This window comes from Choristoneura fumiferana, chromosome 15, assembly GCF_025370935.1.
Source record: "Choristoneura fumiferana chromosome 15, NRCan_CFum_1, whole genome shotgun sequence".
Lineage (NCBI taxonomy): Eukaryota > Metazoa > Arthropoda > Insecta > Lepidoptera > Tortricidae > Choristoneura > Choristoneura fumiferana.
Window position 1 is genome coordinate 12,244,093 of NC_133486.1, and position 20,543 is coordinate 12,264,635.

General features: G+C 38.5%; 2 protein-coding genes across 4 annotated transcripts in view; both read left to right on the forward strand.

Annotated features, from left to right (window-relative positions):
* LOC141435616 (uncharacterized) overlaps positions 1 to 20,543 on the forward strand; it is a 281,017-nt gene that overhangs the window by 143,547 nt on the left and 116,927 nt on the right. The window lies entirely within an intron of this gene.
* The window catches only part of brat (tripartite motif-containing protein brain tumor), a 603,590-nt gene continuing 590,353 nt past the window's right edge, over positions 7,307 to 20,543 (forward strand). The window contains exon 1 of one of the 3 annotated variants that reach the window (XM_074098345.1): positions 7,307 to 7,487. The gene's annotated coding sequence lies outside the window, so the exon portion shown is untranslated. The remainder of the gene's footprint in view (positions 7,488 to 20,543) is intronic. The other 2 variants (XM_074098342.1, XM_074098341.1) reach the window with 2 other exon arrangements.

A 20,543-nucleotide genomic window follows, 5' to 3' on the forward strand; every position in this document is an offset into this window, starting at 1 on the left:
ACAGATATGTGTTTTTTTTGTACAAAGAAACAGAGAAAGCAGCACATTACAAGCAGCATATTAGGTACATTTTTTTACATAAAACTGACCGTGATGTTAAGAGCAGATGAGGCCAAAGGTGCATCTCACTATAGTTCAGTAACAGCCTATTCACTCTAGCCTTGAAGAGCCCTAGATTGTATTTATCCGGAAATACAGACGACGGGAGCGAATTCCATTATTCTTAACAATTCGCATTGTGAGAAATGAAGCAAACCGCATCGTGCAGGCTAACGGATCATTACAATCAAAGAATCACGTACCAAGGTGGAACCTTTGCGCTACTGATGTCACATTGATATTAATTACATACCTACCCATCATCTGCGATCCTGTTACGCGATTCAGTTTCCTCGACTGTCCCTACCAAACTGTTTGACAGAAATTGCGTGTGATTGTCGAATATTTCTGTACATGGCTCCATTTTTTTGTCAAAAATTCAGTTAAAAAAAAAATAGGAAGAGATCCAAAATGACAACAAATTTTAATGCTACCAAATTGCCACAAATTTAATCTGAACAAATTGCCACCGGCCAGTATTAAACGGCCATTTAAAATTCCATTACATTTCGGACGCATTTTTAATTTTCGAATGTCAGAGTAAAGGCCTCACCACACGTCACACCGCACCGTTGCGGTTGCATCGCTCGTGTTGCGAGGCTTTATGTGCCAGAGACATGGACGGCCCATATGTTTCTGGCCTTTCGGATGCAATATTTGTACGTACAATGCGACAATGGTCTTATGAACGAAGGTGACGTTTGTACGAGGGCGCTTTCTTTTATTTGTATTGATCATCATTGTTGGCAACACCAACAAATAAATATTTTTTACTATGAGTGGCAACACTAGCGCCCTCTCTCTTGCTTCAGCTCCGACTCTGTGAATTGTGTGTTTTCCAAATTAAATTTATTTTAATTATAAAAAGGCCTTTTCCTGGACATAAAATCAGTGCACAACAAACTAAACCTGCTCTACATAATGATCCATAGGTCACTGGTTCATATCCGGTTCGAAGGACCATTATGTAGAGCAGGTTTAGTTTGTTGTGCACTGATTTTTATGTCCAGGAAAAGGCCTTTTTATAATTAAAATAAATTTAATTTTGAAAACACACAATTCACAGAGTCGGAGCTGAAGCAAGAGAGAGGGCGCTAGTGTTGCCACTCATAGTAAAAAATATTTATTTGTTGGTGTTGCCAACAATCATCATCATCATCAATCAGCAGTAGGACGTCCACTGTTGGACATAATATCTCCCATATAGACCTCCAGTTGCTTCGGTTGGCAGCGGCCTGCATCCATTGTGAACCCGCGGCTATAACCAGGTCGTCCGTCCATCTCGTTGGCAGACGTCCTACGCTGCGCTTACCGATCTTTCCATAAATTATGTCACTCCAATCTATGTAGACCATTTTGAGCCCCTCCCCCCTTGTCACATCTATTGCTATGGAAATATCCCTAAGGCTGCGTTTTCACTAAGTTTTCACCAATCATACATCACACTCACACATTCATCACACTTTCGTATTTATAATAATTAGTAGGATTAGTATGGATATGGATTGAATAGTGCCGAATTTTCAGGAGAATAATGGAGAACGGTGTCTAACAGTACTTAAATAGAGCCAAACTGGACTATGTACCTCGTGTGACACTCTTTCCCGTGTTTCGTGTACACGCCCATAGAGGCTCCTGTCAGTTTCTATGGGCGTGTACACAAAAAACAGGGCCGGTATTTCCATGTCGGTGTTATCCGGGCCGGGAAAGAGTGTTACCCCTGTACCTCGACTAATTGGTTCTAGATTTTACGATGTGTTCCGTCTAGTTATCAGGCGGCAGTGGCAATGTTCCAATGTGTTGCGGTTTGTCCCCTGTGTTACCGTATATCGTCGGGTAGTACCAACCGTCGGGTAGTACCAGACTGCGAGTAATTAACAATTGCAAAGCATAAATAATGGTAAGAAAATAGTTAAATACTTTTAAAAAATCACAAAACTAAACGGTTCAACTCAAGATTAGGTCAGGAACGGTGCGACTAGTTTCGATCTTACCGAAAGATCTTTTTCATTGGTGACTGCGTTCACGATGGAGGCGTCCGTTTATCATATATTTTTAGTTTTTTTTTTCAATGTTTTAATACTTTTTGTTATTGGCCCACTCAGTAGACTGCTTATTCTTGATGCATTATTCTATTATAGAATTTTAACGGAATTGTAGATGAAATGATGAAGCCAGTAGGTACTTTAGTGTTATTACGCGCTGGTTAACATAACATCTCTTATATATAATTTAAAATCTACAACAAGTAAATAAAAGCAAGGACCTATAGTGCTGCGACTCAATCCAAAAAAACATGCTGACCGACCGTGACGTGCCGAGCGCCTGTTGCTAATTTAGTAGCAATACGCCTCTGTCGCTTTTGCTGTTAAAATTTTGGTAGGATAATGTTTCAGCATATTCTCTGTATTAATTCAATACGAGAATATCGCGTGTATTTTTAATACAACCACAAACTTTATGGGTAGTTAGTGAAGCCCTCAATAAACACACTTTTAAAAAAATGCTACTTATTATATTTTCCTTATAAAATATATTAGCACCCAATGGGTGTTCTGCCTTCTCGCAGTAATCTCTTTGGCCGAATATCACTTGCCAACCATCGTTTCGCCGATGATTCACTTTGACAACTAACTATTGCCAAATTTTTGGGTGACGTGTCATTTGGTCGAATTATCATAAAACAGAATATTATTATAATGACTCAAAACGTTTGGAAAACTAATCATTTGTCAAATCTTTCACTAGGTCAAACAACTATTAAACGAATAACGTTTCATGCAACAATTCACTTTACACACATAAGCCAACTTTTTACTTAAACTAAAAATTACAGTGATGATGATGGTGTGTAGAGTTAGGTACACACCATTTTTTCAATTTGCAATACGAATTACAAATAACAGTTTTGTAATAAGTATAGGGCGAATAGAAGGCAGGCGAGGCAGGGGAAGGCCGAGACGGTCATTTACTTATAGATCAAGCCAAGGAAAAAGTCAATGTCATGTCGTATCAGGAGCTGAAAACGCTGGCAGAGAACCGAAAAGAGTGGCGATTACTCCACCGACAAGAGCTAAGCTCTTAAATTAATGATGATGAATAAGTATAGTAACTACAATCTAATACCTATGTGACATAATCCAGTTAGGTGAGACGACGAGCGAAGCGAGGAGGAGCGTGTTCGGCTAACCGTTAGCAAACAGCGCACGACGCCGTGCGAGCGAAGCGAGCGTGCTATGGCAGCGGCCGGCGAGTGCAAGAATCGTATAATTATTTTTTAATATTTCTTTTTAAATATCCAAAACATAAGTCTAATGAAAAATAATATTGAATTGAAAATGGCATCCTTAAACATGTCTTCAAGAATTAATCGAAGATTCAGTTATTGTAGCTTTTTCGAAATCTAACACACACTTTTGGTACAAGATTAATACCCTGTTTATTGCTGTATTCTATCAATAGGTAGGTTGTCCTGAGAGGAGGCCTGTGCCCAGCAGTGGGACGTATATAGGCTGGGATGATGATGATGATGATCAATAGGTCAAACATTGTGTCATATGTGCGTTTGTCACAATGTAAATGCTTTATAAATGCACAAACAAAGACACAACGGAAATGTTGCGCTTACCAACATTACTTATTAGGTAAGTACATATTACATAGTTACTTAGCGAAACCCTTATTCAATAAACATTGTACAACGAAATGAATATTGCCAACCAAAACATTATACTAACCGAAAGTTGGCATTTTGAAAAGTGACTTTATATAACAAACAGAGAACAGACCAAACGTAGTTGGTAACTGTGAGGTGGGAAACCGTGAAATTGGGAATCGGCGAAACGCTTTTCTGCGAAAAATTAGAGAACCCACGCAATGATCACTACGTATCGTCGAAAAGTATAAGACAGCATAGCATGTTCCGTAATCAACTGGCGCCGTCGTGTGTCATGTATGCGTTTGACATTTCGCTCCTGAAACGTTCCTATTACGGTTCTAACATGATACGGTGTAGGGTAGGGACCAAGGCCAATCAACTCCCAAAAAAAGATAAGTCAAAATTATCCTTAAATTTCCAACCTTATCGTTACTTTTAATCACAAGCTTGGAAATATCCCGCGTAACTAATAAACATGCTAATAACACCACACACAATTTCACACCATTTGGGCACAATTTGCCAGCCGACCGCAGCTTTCGATCTCGCGCTTTGCCTAAGCTTTGATTATCGGACAAGCTTTAGGGAGCTTTTTAGGGTTCCGTAGCCAAAATGGCAAAAAACGGAACCCTTATGGATTCGTCATGTCTGTCTGTCTGTCTGTCCGTCCGTATGTCACAGCCACTTTTTTCCGAAACTATAAGAACTATACTGTTGAAACTTGGTAAGTACCTAGATGTATTCTGTGAACCGCATTAAGATTTCACACAAAAAATAAAAAAAAAACAATAAATTTTGGGGGTTCCCCATACTTAGAACTGAAACTCAAAAATAATTTTTCATCAAACCCATACGTGTGAATAGGTCTACAAAAATGATATTGAAGTTTCTAAGTAATATAATTTTTTCTAAACTGAATAGTTTGCGCGAGAGACACTTCTAAAGTGTGATTGATTTTTTGTGTGTTACTTTTACGGGTATCCCGTGAAACCATATCGTAAATACAAACTGAGACATGGATGCTGGATGGAGTAATGGTCTCTTTTTCTGGTTTTTCTGTGCATCCATGTCTCAGTTTGTATTTACGACTTCTAAAGTGGTAAAATGTGTGTCCCCCCCCCCTGTAACTTCTAAAATAAGAGAATGATAAAACTAAAAAAATACATTACCATGCAAACTTCCACCGAAAATTGGTTTGAACGAGATCTCGTAGTTTTTTTTAATACGTCATAAATCGTAAAGTAAAGGAAACTTTTATATTGCTGCTGCGGAACCCTTCATGGGCGAGTCCGACTCGCACGTCATCATCATCATCATCCCAGCCTATATACGTCCCACTGCTGGGCACAGGCCTCCTCTCAGAACAAGAGGGCTTGGGCCATAGTTCCCACGCAGGCCCAGTGCGGATTGGGAACTTCACACGCACCATTGAATAGCTTCGCAGGTTTGTGCAGGTTTCCTCGCGATGTTTTCCTTCACCGCATAGGTCGTGGTAAATTTCAAATGTAATTCCGCACATGATTTTCGAAAAACTCAGCGGTGCGAGCCGGGGTTTGAACCCACGACCCTCTGCTTGAGAGGCGATAGGTCAAACCATTAGGCCACCACGGCGTTCGCACGTGGCCGCTTTTTATAACATAACACATTATTATCTCTGTACAAACTTCGACTTGCGGGCGATCAACTAGGCATCCTGAATTATTCAATACTTATTTCATATCGTCGCTGGTTGCAACAGCGATTCCAGCTGCTTTAGTAAGCTTGCTCTAAAAATCTAGACTTCGTGCTAAGGCCAGTGAGCGCACAAGGACGTCTAACCGCAGCCAAATTATTTGTCTGTTCTCGAATTACCGTAATTTCATAATGATTCAAATTTCAATTTATGAGAAGCTTGGTAATTCGAGCGGTTATGTCAGGCGTGATTCATTTTATTATCCACTTTGTGCAGGATCTTTACTGAAAAAAAAAACCGGCCAAGAGTGTGTCGGATACGCCCAAGATAGGGTTCCGTAGCCATTACAAAAAAAAAACAAGTAATATTATGTGCGTTATAACACAATTAAAACACTTACTACAGTCTTAAAATCTATTACCAGAAAAAGAGCGTATCTTCACGGCACTTATGTCCTTTTGTTCTCTTAATCAAAAAAGTTTTTGAGAAACCTTACTATTTTTTCAAAAGAGCTGGCGAACTATGTGCCACACGTTGATGCGAGTTAAAAAAAATGACGAAACTATAAAGGTTCCGTTTTTGCCATTTTGGCTCCGGAACCCTAAAAAACGAAGAATATAACGAGGTAGGTACATCGACATAGCCTAAGTCTAAAGAACTTTACATTTTCTTACACTGTCGGCCAAGCGAATAAGCTCCTTGAAATGACAATAGGTAGGCCATATTAATAGGTATAGAACGAAACGAAAAGTACTCGAATAGAGACCTCGGATTGGCAAGCGCAGCGTAGGACTTACTATGGTAGGACGTCCACCAACGAGATGAACGGATGACCAGCCACTTTATTGTCTAACACTTTTGGTACTTATCACAATTTTTGTGGTTAAAGGGTTTTCACGGTGATGCAAGTCGCATCCAATCCAACCGATGCAACTGGAGGTCTACGGGGGAAGTTTATGTCCAACAGAGAACGTCCTACGCTACGGCTGATATAGTGATAAAATATATATCACATATCTAGATGCGTGCTGGGCCTTATTGACATACCTATCGTATCGCTAAGCCCCTAGAAGAGCGTCACGCACGAGCGATGCTTTGCGAGTCGCGTGGAGTCGCGACGCATAGTTTGTGAACTCTTGCCCCAAGTATAAAATATTTCAACAGAAACTACCCTAGATATAATTGTGAAAGCTATTTAGTCATTCTCTGTGCTTCAATAAAATCGATCAAACCTTCAACATATTTTTCAACAGTTTTAGGACGTAAAACTGAACTATGCTAAATGATACCATAAAGTAAACTTATTAGCACATGTTTAGCCTCACATTCGCTCAAATGCTAACAAGCGAAACAAAAGCAAATTCTATAATATTTGTTTCGCAAATTTAAACACCGATGGTGTTTGCAAACGTTATCATCTGGCTAATACCTATATGGGTACACGTTTTAGGGGGGCACTGTAGTGAGACTCGGTGACTCAGTTGATAGGTCTACTCTACCAAACTCCGCAGCGCGGTACTGATAAGAAGGAAAAGGAACAGCGATTCACAACCACCCAATGCCGGCTAGGAACAAGCGAGAAAACAATAATTTTCCCTTTGCGTTTCCATCAGCGCGCGCCAACCGCTCGTTCAACGCTTCTCGGCCGGCTAGTTTTGTTTTTTTCGCTCAGTATTGCTTGCGCCATCAAGGCGTTCTGTGCTGTTTCGCTTCTTGATAAGCGGAAAACGACAAATACGTTAACTAACTCGACATTACACCCATTGAATTGTGTTTAGCACCCCAATACCACCATAAACAGTTGGAAAACATCGAAAATCGTACCCCTTCTCCGTTTCGTTCCGTTTTTCGTTTATTTTTGTTTTTAGTTCCTTTATTTTAGCCGGGAAAACGCCGGCTGTCAAATTCTCTGTGTATTTAACGTTCTGTGGTGCCTGTTTGAAACATTCGGACTATTTGGGATTGTTTTTGGAATTGTAATCGTGTGTTTTGGTTTTGTTTTTTGCCGGCAACAGAGGTGTGGTGTGGAGCACGTGTGTTATCGATCGCCGGCGAAAGGTGAGTTCGAATTACGAACGTTACTGACAGTAATTTTAATATTAAAAATGTAGTTACTGGCCAGTATGTTTTCAGTTTTTTTTATGTTGGCTATGGCTTGTGATATCGGCATACGTCCTGTCCCTAACACAACATAAATATAGTCGACTTCCGTAGATCGATAAACAGCTGTGTGTATGACGTAATGTTTCTCGCAACTAGTGTGGCCGAGTCGTCGCTCCGGTTACAAGTTTCAACATTATCGTACATGGCAAGTTATGTACGCCTGGTAACCAAAGGTGAATGTTGATGTTTTATATGGCTGGTTTAGCTAGAAATTACGTGATACTTAACTATATGAAACTCGTATAGTGTATAGCGGATTAGATTTAATTAGAATCACGATGTGTCTGAATAATTGTTAGGTACCTATTTAGGTACTCTGCATGCAAGTTTGTTTTGAAAATTTGACGGTTACGTACGTGCTTTGCTTTACGCTCTGAAGAATATAAAATACCTGTGTACTTACATAGTTGACTTTAATCTGGTGCTCATCTTATCTCGGCTTTCGAAAAAAATCGAAGTTAGTTCGTATCGTACCGACCCTCTCACTCACGAATTAAATAGTATAAGCGTCAGAGGATTTCGTAGTAGCCCCGCAGGCCTCCTCTCAGAACGAAAGGGCTTCGGCCGTAGTTCCCACGCGGGCCCAATGCGGATTGGGGACCTCACACACACGATTTTCTTACGACGTTTTCCTTCACCCTAAAGCTCATGTTATATCAAAATTAAATGTAATTTCAGACCCATTTCGAAAACTCAAGAGGTGCGTGCAAGCCCGTGATCGAACCCACGACCCTCTGCTTCAAAGGTCATAGGTCAAACCACTAGGCTACCACAGCTTACTCTAGTTGTACGAAAAACTAATTAGGTGGATTGTCATTACTTCTAATGCTTACTAAAATTATAAATGCGATAATTCGTAAGTGAGTGCGTGCGTGCGCTGGACGGATTTGGATGAAATTTGGTATGTACAGATAGCTGAATCTCTGGAATAACACAATTCTATATATACTTTTTATCCCGATCTTTCCACGGGATTCGTGTAAAACTTAAAAAGCTCAACCGTTTAGACGCAGTAAGATATTTTGTCCTTTTATACAAAAATTACATCGTGGTCTTTATTGACGTTAAATTAAAAACAACCGTGATAGATATCGTATCGGGACATTTATTAGCATTGTTTGCTATGCTAGAGATAGTAATATCGGGTTAAAATGTAGCCTGTGTTATTTCAGATATCCAGCTATCTTCCTACCGAATTTTATCCAAACCCGTCAAGTCGTTTTAGAGTGAAGGAGTAACAAACATTCAGGTCGATTCACAAGAACTGGAACGAATGGATTGAACAAAAGTAATGTCACTTAGACATTTCTCTAGGATATGACAGATGCATGATATTTTCACGTTTACTTGTATGTATGTATTCAAATAAATAGGTAACACACAGCTATTTAATTTCATTCACTCGTTCAATCCATTCGTGCCAGCTCTTGTAAAGGTGTGTTCCCACTAGTTCTATTGACAGTACTATTATAGAACTCGATTATAGTACTGTCAATAGAACTAGTGGGAACACACCCTTGTGAATCGACCTGTACATACGCGCACACACACATACTCACAAACTTTCTCATTTATAATATTAATAGGATTTCCCTAGAGATTAAACTGCGCCAAAGAATTCTAGGAAATTCCACCCACACAGCACCTACTCTTTACTCGACCTAATAATATTGCAATTTCATGACATGTCATGACATGTCATGGTAACTTTCGTTTTGAAAAGTTCACCTAGCTGGACCTGAGAGACTGAAATGGCAAACGTAGCGCTTGTGCAGAAAGCTTTCACTTTCTAATCGTGCGAATTCTTTTCGTATGTGTACACAAAGCTGGATGTGGGCGATGAGGAAACTTATTACTATTGCATGGAGTTTTGATCACAAAGCACTGTCGTCGAGATGAAAGAAAAAGGTGTGCTGTGATGTTAACACGAAATAGAACTTTTTTTATAGTCTAAGTACTATCTGTTGCCCGCGACTCTGTCCGAGTAGAACTATGAAAAATAGTTTACGTCCTATTCTCAGACCTACCAAATATACAAAAAAAAAAAACGGTCTAGTAGTTTCGGATAATTTTAATTTATTTATTGAATCAGGTGTTACTTTGCGGAGGTCCAATCAATGAACTAAAATAATTTCTTTGCTCACCCGCGACCTTATGATAACTAAGTTCGCTTAGCTTAGCTATCATAAGGTCGCGGGTGAGCAAAGAAATTCTTTTAATTCATAGAAGCAGACTGTGACACGAGAATTTTATATATTAGAAGTATTTAGAAGATTGAGTTTCCAACACGTTTCCAACTCACTGTTTTGCAAAGGTCTCGCCTTTCTTGCACTCCCCGCTAACTCTCTCATTAACCATCAAAAATGACTTTATTTTGCTCAGGAGAGAGGCTCTTCTAATTTAGTATATTCACATAAAGTTTACTTACTAGTTTGAACGGAACATTCGGTGCCGACTGTCCGACTCATTCTTGGCCGGTTTATTTAAAACATTCTTTATAAAGACTAAGTTCTGTCTAGAAGAAGGTGTCCTTTTGCTTTTAAGATACTATGTAGCGACCTTGACATCACATAGTTTCATAGTTATCAAATATAGTAAACGCTCCGTTCTACATCGCTTTATCGAAGTTTCTCAATTCTAATACATAAATACAACATCCCACTCTCTTCGGACTATGCTCCTCAGTGTTAATAAAATATCGTCACTACTTTAAAAAAATCTCGTATCTAAAATCAATATGTCAACAAAATGTAACCTTGATACAATGTTCATAAAGTTCACTCAGAAAATTATCTTTTTTGAGGTACGAGTTTATTTTTAAGTAGTGAAGATATGTACTATCATACCCAAAAGAAAACAGGGACCCCGTGAGTTTAATTGATAAACCAAAATAGTAATAAATATAATTCTTTATAAAATTCCGTGTCTAAATTGTTTTCACAATACAAATACATTTCATTCAATTAAATTTACGTATATAAAACGCAAACGGATTTTTAATTCCATTTTACAGATTTAACTTAAGTATCCCTTATTTCCCCGTGATCGCCGTGGTGGCCTAGTGGTTTGACCTATCGCCTCTTAAGCAGAGGGTCGTGGGTTCAAACCCCGGCTCGCACCTCTGAGTTTTTCGAAATTCATGTGCAGAATTACATTTGAAATTTACCACGAGCTATGCGGTGAAGGAAAACATCGTGAGGAAACCTGCACAAACCTGCGAAGCAATTCAATGGTGCGTGTGAAGTTCCCAATCCGCACTGGGCCTGCGTGGGAACTATGGCCCAAGCCCTCTTGTTCTGAGAGGAGGCCTGTGCCCAGCAGTGGGACGTATATAGGCTGGGATGATGATGATGATGATCCCTTATTTTCTCTTGACTTCTTAGTATATCTACCTGGAGAGAGATATATCTATTGCAACCTCTCCCCAACGTTATTCTAGAAACATAAAATGCATTAAAAACACTGTTGTATTGAATATGAAAGCGGTTTTGAAGAAAAGGCGTCATAGCGAAGTCGTTAAAAATACATTTAGAATTTTGCTGGTATGTAATGACTTATATGGTATAATTTGCTCACAGAGGGAACCGTAGAATATGTGCAGTAAATTACGCAAAAGATATGTGGTCATTTCATAAAATACTGGCTGTTGCCTGCGACTGCGTCGAAGAATTTGGTTCTCGTAATTTACCGGGATAAGAACTGTCTTACACCTACTCAGGGATATTATCTCTATACCAAATTTCATCACGATCGGTTGAGCACTTGCGTGAAAGCATAAATAAAAAAATAAAAAAATATAACGGGACAATTAACACCAATTAACCTTGTCCCAACAAAGCATAACAAAGCAATTTGATGTAGTTATGTAAGTTGGTTAATGGTATCGATTTGACACTGAGTATGGATATGTAGTGAGGACGATAATGTAAATACGTAAATACAGTCAGCAAAATATACACGCAAAAAAGCTTCTACTAAAAAATATTTACACATTCGAGCATTCAAAGTCAAAATATCCTTATTCAATTGAGGCAAACATTTTGAATGCCAAAACAAAATCTACCACCGCATTTCTTTTTGAAGTTGAATCTTCAATATTTTGTTACATTTCACTTGTATCTAAATACGTAGCAAAATAAAGTAAAATCTATGAAAACACAAAAAACGCACGCGTATTAAAAACACTGTAATATTTATATTTTTCTTATATCTTTAATTCTGTAGTAGTGATTCTACATTACAACTTTTAAACTTTACGACCTCCTTCATGATAGGTACTTGTGAGGAATGGCGATCGAAAATGACTGAAAGGTTATGCCGGTTGAGGCATAAGCTATTCCATCTACCACTTGGCCATTGAAACACCTGGTGGGAAAGTTAACATTTACACCGTAGAATTAGAAAGCAAGCCTGAAAACTTACTTCAAAATATATGACTGGTGTTTTTTCTGTAGTTCGAGAAAAATACGAATTGAAAAGGCGTGTAATAGAATTTATTACCTTTATATTGATCAAAGGTTTCTTACGAATGGATTTTTATTGTCAAAAATTATGATTATCAATTTTTCTTTTCTATATTATGTATACTCGACTTAACACATCCTTGTGTATTTTTAGCTACATGACTTTCAACGTCTTAGAGTAACCGCGGCAGTAAAACAAAAGGGGCATGTTCTGAGAATTAAGTACATGTTACGTTCTCAGCTATCTCGTAAGGTAATGTATCGTGTATACATTTAGCAGATGCTAAAATACGTGTGCTAGGGCTGACAATTTGTTAATATTCGTAGTACATTTTTTTATTCGACTGGATGGCAAACGAGCCAGTGGGTCTCCTGATGGTAAGAGATCACCACCGCCCATAAACATCTGCAGCACCAGGGGCATTGCAGATGCGTTGCCAACCTAGAGGCCAAGTTGGGGTACCTCAAGTGCCAGTAATTTCACCTGCTGTCTTACTCTCCACGCCGAAACACAACAGTGCAAGCAGGTGCAGTCAGGATTAGCGAGCAAGATAGTGGTAGCAATCCGGGCGGACCTTGCACAAGGTCCTACCTCCTGCAGTCTCAATATTTCGGGGATCTCGAAAACGGCTCCAACGATTTTGATGAAATTTGGTATGTAGGGGTTTTCGGGGGTGATAAATCGGTCTAGCTTGGACTAATCTCTGGGAAAACGCTTATTAACGAGTTATAGCCTGAGAATTTTGAGTCTACCTCATCTACCGGCACTAAATATAAAGGAGGACTACAAAAATCTAAGCAAACTTTAGGGGCAACTGACAATACCAGTAATATTTGATGAATATAGATCGACACAGAGCATTTGCATAGTTCCAGCGGGATAACGAAGTCGCGGGCAAAAGCTAGGTTAAGAATCTTTATACTTTATAACCAGCCTCTTGCATTACAGGACATCAAATGAAAACAATATGGCTAAGTAGGTCAGCAAGTTACCCAACAGCGAAGTAAGAGGTTCCGCTGTAACGACGGAAGGCGACAAGGCTGACGGTGGATTAGCAATGCTATTGATAAACGCTTGTTCGATTGTAGTTTGTAAACACTAGGTTGTAGGTACTTAATGCTGATCCATGTGTTAAGGTGCGTTTCCACAAGAGATGTGCGATAGCGCAATGCGAGAAATGTGTTTTTCATGAACCAATAGAAACGCTTGGCCTATCCTCGTTTAAAGCAGCTCTAGTGGATACAGCTCAGCGGGGCGGGGATAGGTAAATAAAAAATAAAAAGGTTCATGACAAGCACAATCCTTTCAACGCTTTTGTCAAACGTATGACTTGTGTCACAGATAACGTAATAACGAATCGATTGACACCATATTAATTAAAATCTGATGAGTGCAGTCTAGACGCTACGGTGAAACATACGGCTGCGGCGGATGAAACAACCGCATAATATGCACAAAATGCTTTAATTTTTTCAAGTATGAAAAACGCCACAGCATCGCAGCAGGTCGGGCATGGCGAGAATGACGTTTTGATTTTTTAAATACTTATGTGGTTGCGTACTGGCCACTAAGAACGGACTCGTTTTAAAAAAAATGTCACAAAAGAAAAACTAAAATCGGCGGGAGGGGTGACACTCAGTTTGACACGAGTTTGCACGGGCGTGTGGGGCGTGTACCGAATAATCGGGTCGGTATTTCCATGTCGGTATTATCCGGGCAGGTAAAGAGTTGTTTGTTTTGTGATAAATATTTTTTATTTCCTCGCACGCAGTGATCGTGAAAAGCATAATCAAAAGAGCAATATAGATGAACTTGTATTATCCTATATTAAATAAACTACTAACTATTTTATTAAACTAACTCGTTCATCTATTGTTTGCTTTCAAGCCTCTACAACAACTTACTGAACTTTTGGCATTGCCGTCGTCGGGTAAAAATAAACTAACTATATTTTATACAATTCGCCTAAGTCTGCGATAGAGCGCCCAGGCACCTTAGAAGTCTAAAAATGACAGGTGGTACAAATCCGCGATGTCGCTGCATTATTTCTGAGCCCAAAACCCACTTGTGGCCTGAGTCAACAGAATAATTTAGAGAATGGTGCCCAATGGTATCAAAGTGCCACTTGTGGCGTGGTTCCGTACTTACTGGCAGCGTTCCTTCGTCGCACAGTCATGCAAATTCTTAGAGCAAAGTGCATAGTAGCTGCCAACTTTTCAACTACGGTTTTGCGATGCCAAAATGAACTCAGAATATTTCATCTACTGGTTGGATAAATTCAAATGTCAAATTCAAATACGACAGTTTTCTTTTATTTTTTATTAAGATTGACAAAAACGATTCACATTTTATTAAATATAAATAACATAGCTTCTTGAGTTTCTTACGTGACTTCTCGAAAGAGGTTTTTCCGAACTTGTGGTGGATTTTTTTGACATTCATTAGTGCTTGTTTTTGTTATTGCCTAAATTGAATAAAAATATTTTCACTTCTCATGCTCGTAAAGTTCGTTTTTATGCTGGATCTAGGCGACATAAAATGATTTTTTATGCTCTAGTGCATAAACTAAAAACTTCGTCTAAGACCAAGGCAATATGTAAACAGCCACAAAGAAGTTTCGACATATATTTTTTAATTTTTATAAAACTGAAAATCAATCAAAATAGATCAATTGATATAACAAAAACAATATAATTATACAGTAATGCATGAACAATAAAAGGTACATAGTAAGTGAACAATTGTTTCCACTGTTGGTATTTCATTTCCTCGCCATCGAAGTGAAAAGCAGAGTGCAAAACTCGAGCATTAATCCCATTTTCCCCGCGACGTGTCTATCCACCCTCGCCGTACCGGCTTGGGTGGCTATATGAACGTCTCGGGTAAAATGGCTCATTTTATGCTCTTGTTGTACAATCTACTATTTGACTTTGAATAAATATAGGCTGTAGTATAGTTATCCACACGACTCCGTCCACGAAAAGTAGCGGTTTGTTAGCTATCCCACGGGAACTAATGCAGTTTTCCAGGATGAAAACTATTATGCCTGTTATTAAACTTTCAGAATGTGCAAAGTAAAAAAAGGGTTTTAAACAATGCGCATCCTGGTTTGAAGTTTAGTGTATTTATTCTGAACACACTACTTTCAGGTTTTCAGTTATTTAATTAACACCTCGTGTATTTCAAGCCACAAGTCCCATCAAGTTGCTCGACTGTACAATTTACTTACGCAGCAAACATGTCGCCAAAAGCATGAGTAAGATACAATTGCGTGTCATTTTTATAGACAACACAAATACAATTAATGTGCTTATATATGTCGGCGGCCGATCGTAAAATCCGCCAGATCACGAAATTCCTAGGCATATCGTGAAATGCCGCCATATCATGAATTGGCTAAGGGACATCCGCCATATCGTTCAAAACTCACCGTTTAGCGATTTGCCTAGTGACGTTTAGGCAGATCATGAAATTCCTAGGCATATCATGAAGCGCCGCCATTTCATGATTTGGCCAGTTTAGGCAGATCATGAAATTCCTAGGCATATCATGAAACGCCGCCATATCGGTTCTGGCACTTCGCCGGCCGCTGCCGCGGCACGCTCGCTTCGCTCGCTCGGCTCGTGCGTCGTGATCACAATTAATACTAAACACTCCTCGCTTCGCTCGTCGTACCTAAATTTTTCTATATAAATAAATAACAACTAGTGAATACTTTATTTATCAACAAAATACTAACCTCTAAAATACGGGCAGACGTCCATGGTTTTTCACATTGTGCACAGAATCAGTTTGATTCACATATAACACCCCTCTTTTTCGTCGGGGGTTAAAAAAGAACGGAGCTGATGTTCAAAAGCTTCTTTTGCACTTCTATTTTGAATTCAATCACTAGTTTCGGTTTAAGGATCATTTTGTTGCGACGCCGACATTTTTCACGCGCTAAACAAACACGACTGGTCAGCTGGTCACGGCCGCCATTGCATACACAGCGCCACCAGTGGCAAAAAAAGAAACTATTTTACGATGTGCCCGGTATAGAGCTAGGAATATCGACGAATGCGTTGCTCTAATCGATCTGCCGTATTATTTCTCAGGCACATCGTGATATGCCTGGCCAACGTTTAGGCATATCATGAAATGGCGGCGTTTCACGATATGCCTAGGAATTTCGTGATCTGGCGGATTTTACGATCGGCCGCTGACATATATCTCAATTAAGATGCACATATCCGAGTCTATTGTATACCATTTTAAATGAAGCCATAAAAGATATAAAAGAGGTGGAGGAACAATGCAGACTCGTGACCAACTAACTTAGTATGCAACATATAGTTATGTAATGTTACCGTGAACCCTGCATAGGTGAACGAACGACCAGTAAACGCACTGTTTCCTACTAAGTGTTTACTGTCTCTTTCATGCATACGCCTCTATGTTCACGTAAGAGCGAGGTGCTCGACTAGTTTTGCGATCGGATTTGACCTCTAGAAGACGTTAAGTGAAAGAAGCATTTATGTCGAGAGAAGGCATGTGCCAATTGTTTTTCCCCAATATAAATCCGAGGACTACGATATATTCAGTTTTTAAATTGGATTTGTCATTTCCGAAAAGCCACGGTAGCCTGGTTTGACCCATGGCCAAACCGAGGTCATGGTCAAGTAGAGAAACATGGTCGTACCCAAGTTTATTGTCTAACTAGCTTTTGCCTGCGGCTACGCCCGCGTGGATTTCGGTGTATCTCGCGCTACTCCCTCGGGAACTGCATTTTCCTTGATAAAAAGTAGCCTCGCTCCGTTTCGACGTGAAAGACGGATAAACATATAAAAACACACACTTTCGCATTAGTATGGATACATTAGGAATTCCAATTGTTTTTGTCACTTCTTTGGATCACATTCTATTGGATGAGAAGACAATACATGATGACGCACTTAGATTATACAATACAGCAGCCGGGCTCCCACCTCTTAGCATTTCAAATATTACGTCTGAAATTATGTTTTAAATTAACCTCGAGCTTTCCAGTGATTGAAAACATCGTGATGGGAAGTTTCCAATCCGCTCTGGACCCGCGTGGGAACTACACCCCAAGCTCATTCTGATAAAAAGCCTCTGCTTAGCAATAAGACATACAATATATGTGCCGTAGATGGAAATAACGATTATCTCGAGTTAAACACTTCTTTCATTTTCACATACTTAATTGTCGGCTATCTTCACTTCTCTTGACTAGGAGTGCAAGAATTGCAAATAAAATGATACAAGACGACTTATACCAGCTGAGTCAATAAAACGTTATTTATGCATAACTATGGCAAACTACCAGCTGTTCTTCCATCTTTGAATGGTCTTGTTCACCATTAATAATTCCAGTATCACATGGAATTATAATCGAATACTTTGCGCATATGTTATTGTCTTAAGTAGGTAAGTATTTATCTCGAATAAGTAACTATTGTATTATTTATTTATTTTGGGACTCTCGGAAACGTTTCTAATGATATTGATGTAGTTTGATAGGGCTTCCGGAGGCATACAATCGATTTAGCCCTTCTCTTATCTCTGGGAAAACGCGGTTTTCCGAATTTTAGCCCCAATGTAGTTCGGTCGTTCTTGTACTTATCTAGTTTATGCTTGTAACTTGGCTAAAAGGAAAAATAAAAATTGGCTTGTTTCTTTTTTCGTTAAAATATAGTGGCTAATACCAGCAATTTATTATTTCAAAGCTAATAGTCAACTGACCAAGAGCGACTCGGACATACGTGCTAATGTTTCCAAATAAATTAAATAACTTAGCAAAAATGTTGCTCCTCTTATTGTTTATATAAAAATAGTTGTTTTTGCGTTCCCGTGGTTTTCAGCTTTATTTTTCCTCTATAACATGTCTTCCTGATCTGATCTGACAGACAAACGGTAAAAGCACTATTTTAGCCGTGTATCAGATTAATTTTGACCGAACTGTAAGTTTTTATTTTTCGTTTTAAATAATGTTGTTTTTCAAAGTCGTTTTAGTCAGATAATATATATAATGGACGGATGACCTGGTTAAGGCCGCAAGTTCACGGTGGATGCAGGCTTTTTCCAACCGAGGTAACTGGGGGTCTATGGGGGAGGCCTTACTATGTCCAACAGTGGACATCCTACAGATGATATGATAAGTATCAGCAGCACATTTTACCTGTAATGATGTAATTTTTTGTTGACAAATAAATAATGGGGTAAGTAGATATTTTATTCATGTTAAAACTACTTCTATGCATCTAGGTACAGCACTCACAGTCTCCTTTTGTAATCGTTGGCGATAGGCAATATTATTTCAGCGGTATCATAACATTGTATTAACCGCTGCTGTTGACATAGCAAAACAATACCCTTACGTCACTGCCTTCTCATGTCAACCGATGTTATAAAAAGTTGCGTAATCATAGACAATTAGTGGATGATCCCGGATATTATCTACGAACTATGGTCTCGCTGGTGTGGTTGTCTAAATAAAGTAGCTGGACAACCAGAATATCACTACTAAGTTATTTTTTGCCACAGGACTTGCATCTTTACGAGTAGATATGCCTAATTTTTAACCCCCGACGCAAAAAGAGGGGTGTTATAAGTTTGACCGCTATGTGTCTGTCTGTCTGTTGTGGCACCGTAGCTCTTAAATTGGTGGACCGATTTGAATGCGGTTTTTTTTATTTGAAAGCAGGTTTTCTAGTAACTCAATCCGATTTCAAGAAGTGGTCGAAAAGTGGTTCACAAATTTAGAAAACAAGAACTACTTAACTAAAAGCTTGTAAAGTTTTGTGAGAATACTACATTTGAATATAAGCTTTTTTTGCTCATTGTACGGCATTGTCATATAAACCATATTTATGTATATCAAATTTCAAGTCAATCCCTAAATTGCACCACTTGCTGAAATATATTTCTTACTTCATTTTTGTTGTAAAAGGTTGCTTGGAAAACATCGGTCTGAAGCGTTAAGGCCGCATTTTGCTTACCTTGTATTTTTTCTTTATGCTTATCTGCTTTCTGTATTGCTTAGGTACAGTCACCAGCATTAATATCTGTCACAGCGGAGCGTGCAAAAATATCTGACACGTCCTTTCGGCCCTAGAAATAGAGTCGTGTCAGTTTTGCACGCTTGTTGTGTCAGATATTGGTGCTGGTGACTGTACTATGTGATGTTAAAAAGAGTCGTTGTTTTATTGTATTGTATTGTATGATGAATCAGATTCTTGACAGAGTGCCTATTTAGGTTGAAAATCCTACTGATAAGCGGCGACTTTCATGTTGATAAGAATTATCTAGGTAAACATTGTATAAGTAATGTTTGTCTTCTTATCAGAAAAAGAAACGTCTTGTCATTTCATTTATTTGCTAGTAATCTATAGTAGTTACAATGTAATCCTATACTACTAATACCTATACTACTAATACCAATACTACTAATAATATACTATAATACTATACTAATATTATAAATGCGCAAGTTTGTAAGTCCGTTTGTTTGTTTGTTACTTCATCACGTCTAAGCCGCTGATTCGATTTAGATGAAATTTGGTATAAAGATAGTTTGAGTCCTGAGGAAGGACATATAGGATAGTTTTTATCCCGGGAAATTCCATTGTTCCCGCGGGATCGCGAAAACCGAATTCTACGCGGACGTAGCCGCGGGTAACGGCTAGTAAATCATAATTAGATAATCATATATTACTAAGTTATTGGATTCAGTCCCTTATTTCTAAAAAGTAACAGGTCTTTTTTAATATTATGACTAAATAAAGTTTTTCCGTGACTTTCGTTAAGTAAAAATGTCGCAACTAAAGACGAAATCAAACTCCGTAACAGGTGCTTTTCACATGGTCTAACAACATTATACGATTCATACATTCGATTAAACAAACGTTAAATCACGCAAGTGTTGTACCAAACTATTTCTCGATCAAACAATTTTCGATACCTTTAATCATTTGACTAAAAATATATGGAGACAAAAGCATGGCCTAAAAAAATTTCGATCACCCGATATTGACCCCTTCCGTAATATTCCTAATGTAAAGACAACTCCTATAATAGCTATTTATATATATATTTTCGAAAACAATAGGATTTTCTGATACACCTTCTATATTATAAGGTGCTAACAAATTAGGGACCAATATTCTTACAGCTCTCTAGGAGTAGACTTAAGTATAAAGTATGTTAAAGTTTATGTTACTTTTTGAAGATAATTAGACAGTCAACTTTACTGCGTAAAAACACCCTGTTAATGAGATAATTAATAATCAGTGATTAAATTTCTTTGACTGTCTTGATTGTCACGAGTACTTGAACACTTCACTTAGATACATAAATGTCAGTCACAATGCTTACTAAAAGTTTTCCCGCCAATCGTTGACGGTTATGACAAGCGACGGTTCACTTGACAGAAAGTGTTAAAAATTTTGTTCAGGAAAACAAAAATATCGTATAAAAACTTTTCTT